This window comes from Perca fluviatilis, chromosome 10, assembly GCF_010015445.1.
Source record: "Perca fluviatilis chromosome 10, GENO_Pfluv_1.0, whole genome shotgun sequence".
Taxonomy (NCBI): Eukaryota; Metazoa; Chordata; class Actinopteri; order Perciformes; family Percidae; genus Perca; species Perca fluviatilis.
In genome coordinates, this window is record NC_053121.1 from 432,566 (window position 1) to 444,744 (window position 12,179).

The window sequence follows — 12,179 nt, forward strand, 5'->3', positions numbered from 1 at the left end:
ATAAAGACTGTCGCGTTATTGGCCCCTATATTTCCGCAACATTCACCCTTTCATCTCTTTGCAGTCACAGTTTTGGTTTAGTGTTGTTATCCCTTCCCTGTGTATGATCACAAGTGTGACATTAGCTGTATGGTCCCTCAAGAACAGTTTAGTCACAAAAGTATAATTAAAATGCTTTGAAGCCAATGTTTATAGAGCATGGCACAATATTCTGTTTGGGACTGGGAGCACAAACCAACCTACTCTACTGTACACTGCATTTGGAGCATCAGTGAAAAACACACACAAAAATCTGACTTAAGCATAAATAAAGTCCAGACTTACCACCTATCGAGGATTTGACAAAGCATTATTGTAGGTTAAGGTGTCTGTTGAGTATGTTAATCCTTTTTGCCCCCACCCAAAAATAAATAAATTAATGAAAAGGGCACATGATGTTTTGTCTCGTATGCCTTGTGTGCGAAATTAATTATGTACTGTATTATTAATAGCGCAGGACACACACTGAAGAGTGACGTAGTCATTTAAGTCAAGCCAAAGTTATAAAGATGAGCAAAAAAGAAAATTATTTTGGGTTTTTTACGGTCAGAGCCCCACTACAATCGTTTTTTGATTTCTTAGAAAAGCAGCTGCTTTATCACTCGCCCATGAAGACTTTGGGATTTGTAACCCATCCCAGCGGGGGTGAAGAATAGAATAATCCTGGGATAAGTAAGATGCTTACTGCCTGGATGTTAAGATCTTATTTTCTGTCTTTAGCCAGTTGCCACTTGAAATGGCGGGGAGGTTATTCAAGCTTTAAACCAATGATGTAAGATAATTATCTTCAGAAAAGGCAAACTAACACTGTGACTCCATGTAAAGTCAGACATCCAGTAAGACCTAGACACTTTGATCTGAAATATAGCTGGTAGCGCTAAGGAAATTTGCATGATTTTAACAGACTGTAATCTTAGTCTCCACATAATAACACTCAATTACCCATCTACCTCCAATGCTATCTTTATCAAACTACCATTTAACCTCAGGGATAAACTCACACACTCTGTAATAGGCAAATTTTGTGTTGATACAATAATAATATGGATTTTACACCGTATTACACTAATACTGCATTCATGGTGGCCAAGTGCAGGTTCAAGGGCAACTCCTCAGGTCAACTCAGGCTCGCTGGTATCAGAGCTGTCAGCAGCAGAGAAGACTGAAAGCTCCTCTCTATGGACAGGATATACAAAGCCAATGCTAGAGGACTTTTCTATTCCCCTAAGCTATCAGAATAGCTAACCACTTGCATCTAGGGTGTTTCAGTGCCAATTAGAGTTTGCAATCTTTTACTTAATCAATAAATATCAGTGCCATGGGATAATGATAGAACATGACAAGAATTTCAAAGTAGGGTTTTATGTTTGCAGATGCTTTGAAACGCAAATGTGAGCGTTGAGCTACAAGGCACCAGTGGGACGCGTTAACCGCAGGTGGGTGTAGTGTGGAGAAATAGGTGGAAGCTGAGATTGTGTGTGAATATACTCCAAGGACAGCAACGCCGAGGTGGGAAAGCTTCCTAAATAGAGACTGGTGCTTCAGGAAAAAACATTTCCATCGTTATTAGCCATGCTGAGTAGTCTAGGTCATTGACTGTCTCTGCCTCTATTTTTTCTTCCTGTTTCCACTCTTTGTTGTCATTGTTGTGGTCTGATAATGAGCCTCTTTTCCTTCCTTTTCTCTTTTTTCCAACATTGCTATGTAAGCCGATGAGACAACTCTTGTTAAAGGATAATGGATTAGTTTGACTATTGACATTTTGAGAAATACGCTTATTCACTTCCTTGCCGTGAGTTAGAGAAGAAGACTAACACCACTCTTATTTCTGTATGACAAATATGAAGCTATTGCTAGCAGCTGGTTAGCTTAGCATAAAGACTGGAAACAGCTAGCCTGTCTCTGTCCTAAAGGTAATATGAATCATCTGCCAGCACCTCTAACACTCACTATTTAACACTATATATCTAGTTTGTTTAATCCGTATGAATCAGAAGTGCAAAAACAACACTGTCAATTTACAGGGGGGGGGGGGATACGTGCAAGAAAATAACCCTGTAAAATGACGAGGTGTCGTTTTTACACCTTGTTTCTTTGTACGGAATAAACAAATGAGATATTCAGGGCTTTAGATTTTTTAATCACCAGCCAATCAGATCTAGCCAATTTCTTTCCATGGAAAATAAACTAGATTATTAATAAACCGCTGAATACATTTCAGCATCCTTGTTTCTTTAAAAATATCTGTTTGGGTTGATGATTGGTAGATCAAATAAACATTTACTTTACTCTTTTCCTAACTTACTGTATTTTACTACGTCATTTCAGCTCCTCTGGTGGGTTTTGGTCCGTTCCGTTCCTTTCCAAGCCAAACACACACCAAACCGCCCAAATGTCTTGCCAGAAAACAGAGCCATCTGTAAACACTGATCAGCCAGCCGATTACAAATCGACGCTTCGCTTCATTCATCAGCGGCCAAATTGGCTCGTAACTTTACAATGTTATACCAGCCAAAGTAAATTTTTAACCGGCATTTACTGAACGTATTAATTTGTGAGCTTTAGAAATGCTGGCAGCTTGTTATCTTCGGACAGAGCCAGGCTAGCTGTTGCCCTGTTTCCAGTCTTCCCAGCGCTATAAGCTAACGCACAGCTAGCAGTAGCTTCATATTTATATTGACCTCTTTTTTAAACCTTCCTTTCTCTCTCCATCGCTCACTGTCTGTCTCTTATCTCCTCAGTTGTCTACCTCTATCTGTTATCAGCAGGCAGTCCTCCTTTTGACAGTCACGTTCAGTGTTTTGTCCCCTGCTCAGAGTGCTCCGGCCTGTTTTTATCGAGTCACTGAAGTGTGACTCCATAATCTCGACCGGGGAAAAGGACATGTCAAGGTTGGAAACACACTCAGAGATCTGTGGTGCTGATGGGGTTTATTCCAGCTTATTGTACACTGTGCACCTTTTAGGTTAATTACAGTATGACTCATTTTCTCTCCATTGATTTTCTTTCCTTCAGACTTGCATCTCTGTATTCATTGCATTAGCTCTAGTATTGACCTCCCAAATATGTAATTCCGTGGCTGTAGTTAGTTTATCATGCCACTTCTTACCGTTTGTCACATCAGTCCACTGACCCGTAGTCTCCTTCCAGAATATACCCCCTCTCCCCGGAGCAAGTCCTGTCCCTTTTGTCTTGCTTAAAATTCCGATGAGTGGAGTGTCAGGAGTGGTTATTGTCTGGGTGGCATCTCATTTCATTTCACAGGGGAGGTGAGCAGGGAATTTCTTCCCTTGTCACCTTTATCCTGCCAGCCCTGATGGGCCGGCGGTGCTGAGAAGAAGGAAACAATGCCGCTCAGGGTCCCCATAGTGTGTGTATTTGTGTTGTGTACGTGTGAAGTCTACTTTTGTGATTCTTTGACTTTTTTTGTCTTCTTCTGACTTGTAAACTAGCTAACTCTGCTGTTTTGTTAATTGGTTCATATATTAACCATATGGTTTATATATTTTTTATTGTTAATTGTGATAGATCTCCTTTACTTTTTGAGATCTACATACCAAACACCAAACATACATCATACAACATGAACACATCCCCCCCTCCACACACACACACACACACACACACACACACACACACACACACACACACACACACACACACACACACACACACACACACACACACACACACACACACACACACTCGTCATCACCATTTAGAAAAAAATGATTAAACAACAACCATAATATTCACAACAATGCAACAAAACAATAAGAAAATGGACAATTGTAAACCAAACAAACTATTATGTACATGTGATAAAACAATAAGCACATATTATAAATAGCGTATGCCTCTCCACAGCACCTGGCTTCTTAGGAGCCCTTCACAAAGCCTGAGTACTTACCCATTTTCTAGTGTAGACATTCAAGTGTTTATGTAATCTTTTTTCACCACCGCCACTCTAGCCATCTCGAAAGCTCACCTCTGGGTTGAAGGAATCACTTCATTCCTTCATTCTCTTAGAAGAATCTGTCTGGATATCTGGGTCGTCGGTTCAAGTCCCCGTGCAGACCAAGTACAGAGTGTGAACTGGTAGCTGGAGAGGTGCCACTTCACCTCCTGGGCACTGCCGGAGTAATCAATGCGGGATCAATGAAGTATCACTTAATCTTAATCTTATCATTAAACTAGTTTGGACCCAGCTTCTTACGTGCTTATCTATCCCATTTAGGATTGATCCATTTCCTAGAACAAAAACTCTCGGGCTGAATGGAATCTGGGTCCCTGCATTCAGACGTACAGTAGGTTATCATTTATCCCGGGCCTCGTGAAAGATCTCCTTTACTAAAACTTTCATTCATCTTTGCAGTAAAAATCTTAATTTTCTAAGTCATTACAGGTCATTTGTAACTTATATTACAGATGTGTATCCCCTTGTAAGTGCTGTTAAATATGTGCTGTGTTTATGACACATAATTAATGCAAAATTCATAGTAAATTTATAGTTTATATTCATAGTCTCATACAGTAAATAAATAGGAAATGTGTTTAATGTAAAGGTTGAAATGAATGTGATGTAATAGTTAGATTTTAGTCCATTGTGTTTTTCTTTATCTCGGAACTAAAGTTCTCTGTTGTTGTTTCCACTTCTGCGGAATTTGTTAATGGACCAAAGGAGACCTAAGGTGTGCACATGTTACGGCGCTCTGCTAATGAAGTTGGAGTTTCACTGCTGTCGGAGGTCAAAGCGAACTGTGAAGGATTTCCAAAGGATTTAAGAACCTCTTTTCAGGACAAGCAGCCAACGAGGTATTTTATCTTACATGTGAAACTTTGTTTATATTCGCGCCAAGCGAAATTTGTACTTTATTTTCTTTGGTAATGTATAATTAATTTGACGTGCTTACTGTGTTCATTCATGTAGTTCTCACGGCGTGACGTGGATGCATTAAGGACAGAAGAGCAAAGCAATAAACGCCCGTTTCAAAGAACCAACCTGTGTCTGTGTTGGCGTGAAGAGAGCTACACCCCTTCTTCATTCACTGACTTACATTTTAGTTAAATGGAATAGTTTGACATTTTGGCAAATATGTTTATTTGCTTTATTGCCAAAAGTAAGCTAAGATAAGATCGATATACTACTCTCATATGTCCGTTGAATATAGGCTGTAGCCAGCAGCTGGTTAGCTTAGCATAGAGACTGAAACAGCTAGCCTTGTTTAATCACAAACATGGCAGATGATGCACTCTTCTCTGTTTGTAGGGCAAAGCCCGGTTCTGTGACCTTGGACTCACTTCATTTGAATTTCAATCCAGTCACTCACACAATACCGCCATTGGCGCTGATAATAGCTTGATGTAAAATCATAAGTGGCACCTCCAACTGACAGGTAATGATACTTTCTGGGTTGCTGCATGTGACACTCAATCAAATATTTTTTTTTAATATACAGCAGAGACAGAAAATGTCTTCGACAACAGCTGCATCTTATCGGCTTTAAACATAATACAAGCGATAAAAGGGAGTTGAAAGCAACTCAAAGTTGGTTTCTCAGAACTGCTGGCAAGCACAGGTTGACCAGCAGCGCTGGTTAATGATTCATTACCAAAGAATTGTCAGTTTAAAGAAAAAACTTTTTTCTGTCTAAACTGTGCAAAACATTTTCAAACGCATCCTTTTCTGGAGATTATTTGAGAAAAGCATTGTTTGAAAAAAAGAAAAGTGTATGGATGTAATGGATCGACATGCAGAAGAACATGGTGTGTGTGTGTGTGTGTGTGTGTGTGTGTGTGTGTGTGTGTGTGTGTGTGCATGCGTGCATGATGGGACAGTGTCCTAATACTGTACTGATGTGAGCTGTCAAAGAAAGGATTTCTTCCTGCAGCAATTGAAGGACCCAACTCATGCATGGTCCAGTAGAGACCTTTACACACACACGCACACGCACACATACTGGTCCTCCTTTTGCCACAGGGATAAAGATACACCAATTAGTATGCACCAGTTAAATTACTCAGGACATGGAGAAAAGCCCAATGGGGAGATGAAGGTTCAAAAGGGCAAACATTACAGTTGCACTGCAGTAAGAATAAATAGCCACACAGTTGTTTCTTGAATGTGTAATGACTTTTGAGGATATTTAAGCCACATAGCCAATTCCTGGGTAATTGGCATTAAAACACAGTGTTTTATGTTGTGGCCACAATGGAGATGAATGGGTGCAGATGCAAAAACACGAACAAATTAATTTCCCCTTGCTGGTTCTTCCACATCAATGTGCTAAATATGTAAATTCATGCGGGTGATGCATCCCTGCTACGTGAACAATATGCTAGCTTTTCAGTAATCAACACAGGCAAGCTTTCTCACTACTGTAACAGCTATACCATTTCAGTTTATTGTCACAAGGTTTTGCCATTAGGAAACACAATGTTCTCTCTGCAAATGAGAAACATGAACACTGTTTTATTCTAATAGTTTCATACAGTGTCTTAGACTTGTGTCACACTGTACATGGTTTGTGGAAGATGGGTAAAGATGGGCAGCCACTTTCTATGCAGATTTGTGTTAAGCTTGGTAAATACAAATTGTGGATGTGATTGTGCTGTTTAAACAGCATATCTACTTTGGTGGGCACTGGAGTTGCGTCTTGGGAAAATATATTCTGTTTAAATGATTGTCACATGGAAAGTGAATTGGAGCATGGGAGCTTCTTGTGTTCCTTGGTGTTTTCTGAGCGTGGTCACACTTCAGTGGTTGTTTCAATACAAATTCTCTTCTATTAGTATTTGTCCTTTTTTTCTATTGGCCAGCCCCCCATAACCCTTTCCTTCCCTGAAGCACCTTACCAGACACTCGTGAATAATTCACCTCCCTCGGCCCACATACCTGTAGATTGTATGCCCTAAACTCTGTGCTTTCATTTTATGTTTGCAGAACCACAGGTTCACAGATTTAGTTTGAAGTGAACAAGTGCCCTGTGCATTGCCATGCCTTCCACCTAACGCAATAAAGTGCAGTGAACTGGAGGTCCTGTCAAATGCATTCTGACTGATGTACCGAAGCCAATGTCCTTACCAAGAATCAGACCAAGAATCAGCTAATACAGTTCATTAAACTTCCTCCAGTTTACTTATCATGTGAGTTAGATAGATAGATAGATAGATAGATACTTTATTGATCCCCACGGGGAAATTCAAGAAAGGGGAAATTCAAGAGTTACAAAGCATCAAAGACTTATTTACTTAAATTATTTGATTAAAAGACACTAAATAGCTTTAGGGAAATCCTTATCAGTGCCTATCTAACCAGTGGAGTCAGACCCTTGTTTTTGTCAATGAAGTCACGGCAGTGCTTCACAACACACAGCTTATGTATGGGGGTTTGGGAGACGGGCTTGTCTGATGTTTTCAAGCAGAACCAACAGTTTTATCAAAATGTTAACTGTAATTCATCAAGTGGGTGTGATGTTGAATCCAGGTGACCTAGCTTCAGACTGAAAACTTTATATTATGATGTCCTCTATGAAAAAAAGTAGAAGCTTAGACGACTTCTGGCATATTTAGTCATTCTCAATGTGCAGCCACAAAACAAAAACACATTTTCTCTCCCTCTTTTCTAAAATATAAGACAACATGAAGCCTCCAGGTGAGAAGATTTTGCAGAGATTGTGTGGACACTTACATTTGCGGCAAATAACTTCTCTGTTTGTTTACAGCATAATAGTGTCAGTAGTTTCAAAAAGACCTACTGTACTGTTAGTCCTTTCATTTCTCATTGTGTGGCCTGATACTGCAGCCACACATGGATTAAACTTTAATAAATCTGTTAACGTTTTTTGCAAATCATCAGATAACCATGTATGTTTAGCTGTATCACATTCTTTACTGAATAATTTCCACTGTGTTTTGATGCTTGTACAAATAGAGGAGGAGGAGGAGGAGGAGGAGGAAGCAGAGAGCTGTCACTCAGACATTTTTATGAGCACTACAATCATTGTTCATAACCTAAAAACTAAAAGAAACAAATAAAATAAACTACAGTTTTCTCCCAGAATACTAAAAACAGTGAGGTTTGGGTTATAGTGCAAACACCACAGCTTTTGCATCATCACCCTGCAGAGATGTGACATTTTCAAGAAAAACTACTTTCTTTCAGGTCTGTACCCAAATTAGCTACTATTATAATAAGCATGAGCATGGCCCTTCTTATGCTGACATCTGCTAGAGGCAAAATTGCGGGTGGAGATTTCATATCTAAAGGCTAATGGCCACATTTTTCAGACTGGAAACTTAGTTGCTTATTTTTCTTTCATTCTTCGATCAGTTTTTCTGTTGAGCAATTTATCATCTAAACGGACACAGTTTGGAACACTCTTACGCTGTCTGGTCCGGTTTCAGAGCTGGTTTACCTAGTAAACAGATACAATCCTCTCCTTGCATGCTAAAATACAGCCTCAGGAAGTCAGTGAAATTCAGCTGGCATGTGGAGGACCTGCGTGCAATAAACTGGGCTTTATACTCAGAGAGTGATTTTATTTCTTGTTCAATCCAGACGGAATAATATTAGATCAAGCTTCCTGAGAGAAATATTAATGCCACTATTAGATTTGCTGTTCGCCTTAATCAAGGTAGCCAGGTATTCTTGGGGGGCCACAGCATCGTCAGAGGTGATAAGTGAAAAAAAACAAAAAACAGAAGACTTTCCCTTAAGCTCTTACTGTATAATTTTCCAAGCAGTTTCCTTCATATAATACAGTTGTTGGGATATTTCAGTCTGGACCAAAGTGATGGAGTGACCAACTGACTGACAGACCTACATGCCATCACTAGAGCATGGCTGAAAAGGACTGATTATTCTTAATCCTTTTTAAATCTTCGCTGATTCTGAATGACAGCACAGACTGTGTCCAGTACTCCATGTCTCCTGTTAACCCACCCTATCGGGCAAACTGTGACAACGTTCAATTGTCTGTTTGCCATTATTCAATAAATGTATAAAAGGACCTAAGGGTTACATTACAAAGGGCTTTCAATGTCTTAGATCCCCCATTCAGTTCAGCAGATGTCCAATAAGACGTATTCCCACCTTCTTCTCCCTCCCTCACTGCAAAGCCCTGTTCATATCGCCATGTTTACTGCATGTTGACATGGAAAATATTTTAGGGTGAAATAGCCATGATTCATATATACACACTCTCACTGTGCTCTGTGTTTGTCTTTAAACTTCACTTTTCCCCAAATCGTGTATATAAGCCATGTTTAGGAAGGGGAGATCACTTATCACTGGAGTTTCAGACACCTGGAAGCATTATTTTACACAGAAGGAGCTGCTATATTTTTTTTAATCCTTTTTCATGGAGAACATTAATGGCAAACTGGGACTTTTTCTACTTTTTAAACTGGGACTAAGATTGCTTGACATAGATTATGGCAACTTGGCCAGTGTCTGAGTATTAGGGCATTGTCGTCAAGAGTTATATTGTAGAGCAATGTTTTTCTGGCATTCAATAGCACGACTATCATGTTGAAAATGTGAGATTTCAAAGTAAGAGTATTTCATGTATGTTCAATTTCTGTCAACAGCACTTCCATACAAGTCGTAGTGTAAGAAATTGTACGAATTCTAGCACTTTCTAACGTTGACCTCTAAAGAGCACAAAAACAGAAAAGGTTGTTCATTGACTTCCAGATAAAGGGCAAGGTATTTCACTCCTTTCGTCACCTGTATGCGTGTGTCTGGAGTGTGTGTGTGTGTTTACACATAACAGCAAGCTGGTAATGCAGAGCTGGAGCACTGGGCATGACGACATGTCTCCAGGCTTGACGTTCTCTTGTACCGTTTACTAAACAGCCTTGATAGGACATGACTGTTTTAGTAAAAACAGAAGGTGCGTGTGGCATGTTTTGGGTTGATTTGCTACCAGGACAGTTAGCTTTCCGTTCAGGTAGCGGTTATCCAAAGTCAAGTAGTAGTATCTCCTCACTTCAGAGGGAATAAACTTTACGAGCTGTCAGACACTACAAACTCTTTATCCAGCACACAGTCAGGTGTGGAATCCTTTTTACACTGAAATAATCAGGACAGTTCTTAAACACACAAATCTCTCCTGCACAGCAGCTCTGGTGTAATGGTTCTCTGTCTGAGTTTATATTATAAACACCACATGCCTGTGTGCCCTGCACTGCACTAAAGCGCACACACACACACACACACACACACACACATACACATTAACAATATGTGTGTGGTGTGCGTTCCGTTAGCTCGGCAGGTGTGTGGAAGACTGCCACGAGCCAGGCGGCAGGTGGAGATGAGGACTTATAGATTTTAATCGTATCACTCTGTTGAGCAATAATTCTACTGCCTAAGGCAGTGAAGGTCCAGAGCTACAGTAACATGTGATTGATGGATGCTGTGTTGGGTAGCCCTGAATCATAGAGAAACTAGCTGAAACTATAGTTTGTTCTCCTATGTGTCACAGCTGTACTCTCAAACTGAATGCACTATAAGTTCAAGAAAGCAGACAATTAGACAGATGAGAGTTGTTAAGGAGAGTTTGAATATTGTTTGTACACAGGGATGGATGTTATACCACGTTAGACAAGAGTGTGATCTGTGTATGAATTAGGCTAACTGTTCAAAATAAAGAATATACAAGAAACAGACAAGGGAAGTTCAAAATGTGTTATTAGTTTTAAGCATATTGGTGTTGGTTTTATGGAGTCTATAAGGTGAATCCCTCAGGTTTTATCGTTTCTTATCAGGAGAGTTCCATCTGCATTCTCCCTCTGACCTTGTCATCCCCAAGGAGTGATTAACGGCTACAAAATTTGCATCAATTTGAAACTGTCTGAATAAGATAGCAGAATGTGATGATGGCTGTTAATGCAGTCTCTGAGACAGAAGCTCTATAACGTTCCTGTTGGCAGATACACTCAAAAGGCAACCCATGTTCTTGATGCCGCATCTTTCACCAGCCAGCACAAAGTCTAAAAACAAGACACAGAGAGTTAGTTGGTTAGTTGGTGCATGACATTTCTTGTGCATAACATTTAACTTTTTTACAGTTGACACTTGAAATGAGAGAGGCCCCTGCAGATGACAAGGTAGTACAACATGTCAACAATACTTTGGTGTTTCATTTTTACCTTTGTTCTAAAGATATCTTCAAGCATATTCTTTTCTTTTTACGAAAGAACCAAAACACGGACAACAAGAAAGATCTTGGGATAGATAATGAGAATAAATATGAAACCAAATTTAAGTCATACCCTCTAAACTAAAAAGAAAATCAAGTTTGAATAAAAATCCAACACTGTTACTAAGCTTGTTTACAAGATGTGCGGCATGTTGGGACAGTGATATTCTGATATTTACAGTACTTTTCTCTTTTGTCCACCCTCTTCTCTGCTTATCTCCCTCTTCTTTCTCTCTCTCGCTCTCTCTCTTTTTTAAAGCTCATGATCCACTCTGTTCACGTAATATTTCCAGGAAAAGATCATCTATTTGCATATGAATTTCAGTCAGGATTCCTCGAATGAGTTCTGAGGTTTATGGCTCAGTATGAGTATTAACACAGTTAAATCAGATAGGTCTGGCTCAGCTAAAGCGAGACTTTACGATCCATCCAAATGCAACCCCTTCACTTGTTTCAAAATCAGTTATGCAAATTTTGACAGGTTGACCTTCTAACCTCCAACCACTAATATACTTTGCCAAATCACTTGTTTTGGGTTTCTTTTTCTTTCTTTCTTTCTTTCTTTCTTTCTTATTTTCTTTCTTTCTTTCTTTCTTACTTTCTATGTTTAGTGTAAATGATTGTCATGCTGCCTATGTTTCAGGGTAAATAAAGGCCTAAGGGTGACACCGATCAAAAGGTGTATATTTATTTCAAAAGCACATGTGCAGGACAACCAAAGAACAGAATAAAACCAGTCAAATTATTGGCAAATTCCACTATTTCTCACAATAAACAACGCAGGTTGATTAAATGAACAAGTTTCGAAAATGGCTATTACTAATTGGATAGTTTAGTTGATGATGAAGTGAAGCCCAAATTTCAAAGTGGGTGGGGGAATCATGGACTCATGTGTTTAAGTTGTTTGGATATCCAATGTATTCTTTTTATGAA